Raw genomic sequence first — 6,152 nt, forward strand, 5'->3', positions numbered from 1 at the left:
GATTTAAATCATGAAGAAATTCTATAGTTATTTTTGTAAATAAAAAATATTTAAACTAAATTCAAACTTAAATCTTGCAAAAATTTTACCACTTTATATTACTGCAATATTTTAGTGGAAAGCGCGTATTTTTCGTGGAATTGAGATTATACCTTTAAAAGCACTGACTCTTATTTGAATAATACTAATGACGTCAAAGCTTGTGTTTCCAATATGTAATTTAAACAATTATTTTCTGCAAAAAAAATCTTCTCAATCGTCTAACTATAATTATAATTGTCTTTGATTTGAACAATAGAAAAAATAAGGATTCCTATTTCAAAAATGGCCGAAGTTTGAGTCAAAACCAGAATTTTCAAAAGTCAAAGCCAAATGACTACCAGATTTAAATAGTACACTTCTACAGTAATCAAATGCGGCTTTATTCTTTAGAATCGATAAAATTGGTCTGCATTAATGCTAAATTTGATTTACAAGTTATAATACAAATTCGTACTATCGACCATTGACTGCTCAACTTTTAACTATTTACCAATAATATATTTTTTCTTTATATTATGTACATACGTATGTATACTCCAGTAAAAATTTATTGATAAAAATTAACATTGCATTAGTAGTCCATTAAAACGTTGCAAAATATCTGTAAATTTTTATTAATTAAATTCAGATTTGCACAAGATATATGTACATATAATAAATATATTATGTATATATCACATATTTATTTAAAGGTAATTTTTATATATATACCTATTTGTATTAAAAAAATAATTGAATATTAGTTATTATAGGTACAAATAGGAAACAATATATTCTAGATTCTGATTAATAAAATATTTGTTATAATTGTGAATTTTTGATTAACTAATATGTACATAGTTACTAATGTTTATTTCTTTAACTTTGTATTTTTTAAATATCACGGTTAAATCACTAAATTTTAAGTTAAAAAACATGTAAATATAAGCTATATCGAACCATATGAACTAACTTAATAACGGAAAGACTAAATTAAAGTTCCTTTGTGCATTTATTGCATAGACAAAAATAAAAATAAGTGGTTTACGGTCTTCAACCTCGATCCAAAAGGACATGGGATTATGTAGAAAATGAAGAGGAGGAAGAATATTGAGATATGCGATTTTTTTTGTCATAATCTGCATTAAGTATTTAAATATAATATGTATTGTAATATAATATTAATATGGTCGTTAATTTAGTTGATATTTTATTTATATTTTGAAAATATTCGCCATAATATACATATGTATGTATGTTTATGTAATTTTTGGGTATATATGTATTATATTTTTGAAAAAATTCAATGAATACGCTACAATTTTATCGCATATGTATCTAAGTTTTATAACGTTCAAGTATCCCTAATCGCTTAAAAGCAATTGAATAAAATGTGCGATAATGAAAATAAAAAGTGTTGACATAGTCGCAAGTTCAATGGCCATGCAAATTTTTGGCGAGTAAATAAAAAGTTGAATTAATTGCTTTTTTTGAAACGCTTTTCTCTCTGTATGAATATGTATTACATTATATCTACTTGCAGGACTATTCACGGCTTGCTGTACTTAAATAGGGAAAAAAAATATGCGAACATAATTCGTGCAGAAATCGACCGTTACGTATCAACTATCAAGTGAATGTGTTTTTATTATCTGCATATCTGTCTTCTAATAAGTATGTAAATATGTATAATAGGTGTATTCAATATTTAAAAAAAAAAAGGAATGCTCGTTGTTTATTTAATGTTTTTATATGTTGTATATAGACGGAAATTTTTGTTTATCGGGAAATAAAAAAGGAATAAAATAGTATAGAAACGAGTAGTCGTTATCGATTTTTCAACGCTACTCGCGCGTTTTCCAGTGTTGCCAGTCCTCACGATCATATTGCGGATAATAAATTGAATGTCTGTTTGTCTCGTATAGGCTCTTAAATCACTCAAATGATTACGATGGAACTTTCAGGATTTGTTGTATGCATGTCCGGGAAGATTACTGTGAAAAAAAAATCGGTAAAAAACCTCTTAATAATAATATTCGTAATTACGATTTTACCGACGCGAAAGTATGAAGCTCCATTGTGTAGTCAAGGAAATGTGTTCGTTGGGAACCAAGTTAACAGGTTGGTTTATGACGGCGTTGAAGAGACGTTACTCCACGGCGTTGAGCTCCAACCATCATTTGAAACGGGAACGGGAATTGCATGCCTTATTCTGGCCTTGCAACGCATGCCGGGTTCAGCTAGTCTTCTTCTATATATGTATATAAAAAATGAATGTCTGCCTGTGTGTCTCGTATATGCTCCTAAACCACTGAACCGATTATTATGAAACTTTCAGCATTTGTTGTATGCATGTCCGGGAAGATTACTGTGAAAAAAAAATCGCCCAAAAACGGGCACAGAAACGGGAATGAGTGTCATCGCAACGCAATAATTTCAAATGAGTTCGCTGCCTGCGTTTTTCCGACAAGTGGGAACGGGAACGAGAACGGGAACGGGAACGGGAATGAGTGTCATTGCAACGCAATCATTTCAAATGAGTTCGCTGCCTGCGTTTTTCCGACAAGTGGGAACGGGAACGGGAACGGGAACGGGAATTGTATGCGTTATTGTGGCATTGCAACGCATGCTGGGTTCAACTAGTTATGTTTAAAAAATAAATGAAGAAGACCAAATTAATGATCATTTCTGAAAATTAAAATGTAATTTTCTAGATTTTGCTACGAGCTAAATATTTCTAAGATTTTTTTATTAATTTCATTGCAAGTAAATAAAATGTCCTAATAGATTGTTCTCACAAAAATTTATGTTTTTGAAAATTCCTGATTAAGATTTTATATTTGGTATTGTACATACATACATATACATACATAAGTTTTCACAGTGAAGGCTATAATCCAAAATGCTCACTATAATGATAATATTGTAAAAAGATACCTGTTTTTTTAAGTACAGAAATAATAAAATCAACTAATCTAAGTCTCCTTATTTGCCAAAATAAAATCATAATAATCGAAAGTTCGGTGGTGACATTAGATAAAGGTCAATGAAGTCAACCAATAAAACTCTTAGCACGAGGCCACTACCTCCTCAACGAATACTTTTTGAAAGACTGAATACCACAGGTACATAAGAATTGTTTTTAGTATATTACTAATAAGAATATTTTTGTAACATATTTACCTGCGGCACATTTTATTTATATATTAAACGATATAAAGTAAATCTCTTCAAATGAAACACTCGCATTATATATTTGTATATGTACATAAAATAATGTTTAATTTGTAAAACTCCTTAAATTGAAAATAACAAGAGAAAAAAAAATTTGGCTTTTGGGTTTTTGCACAATTTTTAAATATTTACCTAGAAAGGGCCGTGTTCCCTATATGTACAAATGCGTGCAACGCACACAGGCGGCAGAAATACTAAGGCGGTCGAAAATCATTTGAAAGAATTATATTCGCATAGAGCTACATATATGTATGTTATATTATCTTTGCGACTGCCAGTTGCATTTTTTTGAGTATTGGTTGGTCATCGAAAGAACAATGTCCTAGATGTCTGATGGGGGGCAGTGGTGTCACCCCAATTTTGGAACAACGGGTTTCCAAATTTTTGTCAAAAAATTTATATACATACGAGTATATAATTTTTTTTCGTCCATGGCCCTATTACATAAAAGTTCATTCAAATTTCAAGATTTGTATAATTTTGACAACAATTATATGAATGTTTAGATTAAATAACGGGTTTCCGGAAACCATTAGGGTGACACCACTGATTGGGGGTAAAAACACTATATTTTCAGGAATGAACTTAAAAACGTTCAGTCTTGTCCTCTTCAGAACTAAACCTTTTGGTTCTTTGGTTAATTTTTATTATGATTAAAATTTTCAAAATAATACTCCGAATCATATTAGATTTATACAAATGCTGATATAATTAAAAAGCGTTCGATTTAAGTTTGCACACAGGCGGCTGAACTCTTAGGGCCGGGCCGCACCGCTCAACTCGCGAACAACTTGGTTGAGGGCGACCAGACCAATGCATGCAGGTAGATGGGACATGCTAAACCCATCAACTTGTTTGTCGCACACATTTCCATACATTTTTTCGTGTTACCCAACTAGTCGGCCGACAAAGTTGCACGTTGCGGCCCGGCCCTTAGGCGCGGCCCTATACCTAGACGAAGTAGTTTTTTGAAAATATCTTGTTATTTCTACTATTGAGGATGGACTAAAAAAAGTTTATTTGTGGGCGTACTTTTTGTATTTTATAACGGCACGTTCCTCTGCATCGCTGATATGTAGACGAAGATAATTATTTTTTCTGGTTTTTAGCTTGTAGCAACACACAACAAACCTGTGACCAAATAAGGGAAATACTACGGTCGTTGCCCACCCGATAGCTACACTACCACCAATTCACGGGAATTTTAATAAAGAACGAGAAAAAAAGCTAGAACACAAACGGTATTGAATGTTGTTATTGTATTATTATTTTATAATTTTAGAATCCAAGAAACCGGTTAAAAATACAACTGTCAAAATTTCGAATTTCGAATTATATGAAATAAGTTTTATTTTAAATCCAGCACGTTATATGTAAATCCAGCCCGTACGTAAAAAATAACATTTTTGTATGTACGAATAATTCCACGAGCGATTTTTCGCGTGAATCGTTAGAATTAGGTCCGTGAGAGATTTGTCGCGGAACCGTTATATCTCATATCTCATATCGTTATACTATCTGAGTGCCAGTGTGTCTATCTGTCTGTTTGTCTGTTTGTCTGAGATAACGCTCGCCGTACTATAATAGTCGTTTCAATTCGACATACATATGTACGTCACAACTAAACCACTGCCAAAACGTATGTACGAATATAGTAACAAAAGAAAAAAGATTCTATATATACCTATCAATGTTTTCTCTTGGCAGAGAATTTACCAACATCTATTGAAAATTTATTTAATTAATTAATTTTTGTATTGGTTTTTTATATTGTTTACATGTTGGTAGGTTGGTAGGTAGTTTTTACCATTTTCTACATGCGGATCGAACCGACACATTTCTTTTAATTTTTTTTTATTTAATAAATTAATATGCCAACACCCATGCGACGATATCTCATCGGTTACACTAGTACAACATATAGGGCTGCCATAATTTTTGGACTACCGACGGGGACACCCCCCCCCCCAAAAGCTACTTTTATCGACATTTATAGCTTTATTATAAAAAATTGCGCTTTGTTATAATCGTCATATTAAAAATGACAGTTTTTTCAAGCTTTTTAATTTGCTTTTTTCAATCAAAAACATTTGGCTGTCTACAAACAAGGTATAAAGTTATGATAATCCGCTTTCGAATGTCGGTGTTGCCAATGTGTGTGCGCGTACCAACATTAGATATTGTGTGTGTAAAATGGTAATTGGACTATTCGTCACATTGCGGTGGTCACAAAGACAATTTTTGCCATGAAAATCGCGAATGCACAATATTTGGCACTGAACTTCTCGTTAGTATGATAGTTATCGTTAGAATGATGGACTTTTCGGCTGTCAGATGTTCCGTTATAGAGATTTTAGTGACTTTGTGACGAGTAATTTGTGACCAGTAATCACCGAACCGTGTACAATATTATCGGAAAACAATTTTTTTAATATTGTGGCGGCTCGCTTATACGACATGGTCGAGTTTGGTTGCCTTCCTGCGAGTGGGAACCAACTCGGCTGGGTTCGGAGAGCCACTACTCACTCTGCCTTTAGCTGTCATATAATAAACACGTGCATTAACATGCCAGTCGTCTCATTCGTTCATCCCCCATAACTGGTGACCCCCGACATCGAGCCAAGCAGCCTCGATCAATTTCAACATGCCGCTCATCCCTGCCTCGCCGAGCCAGGCTACCCGCTACCAGCTACCCGCCGCGCCCCCATCGCCATCAACACAGCACGCCGCGGCCCGCGGGTGACAATAAACGAGCAGACACGGCTACCTACCTACCTACCTACCTACCTACCTACCGACTGGAGTCCAGCCACAACGTCGATGACAGGTGCTTAAAAAAATGGGGGAGCGAATGAGACGACGATCTTGACAGCTGGATGTGGAGTCATGCGCGATCC

At 33.7% G+C, this 6,152-nt stretch overlaps 1 protein-coding gene across 1 annotated transcript in view; it reads right to left on the minus strand.

Moving 5' to 3' along the window:
• The window catches only part of LOC143910069 (uncharacterized), a 68,604-nt gene that overhangs the window by 56,645 nt on the left and 5,807 nt on the right, over positions 1-6,152 (minus strand). The gene's annotated exons all lie outside the window — the stretch shown is intronic.

Source organism: Arctopsyche grandis, chromosome 3, assembly GCF_051622035.1.
Source record: "Arctopsyche grandis isolate Sample6627 chromosome 3, ASM5162203v2, whole genome shotgun sequence".
Taxonomy (NCBI): domain Eukaryota; kingdom Metazoa; phylum Arthropoda; class Insecta; order Trichoptera; family Hydropsychidae; genus Arctopsyche; species Arctopsyche grandis.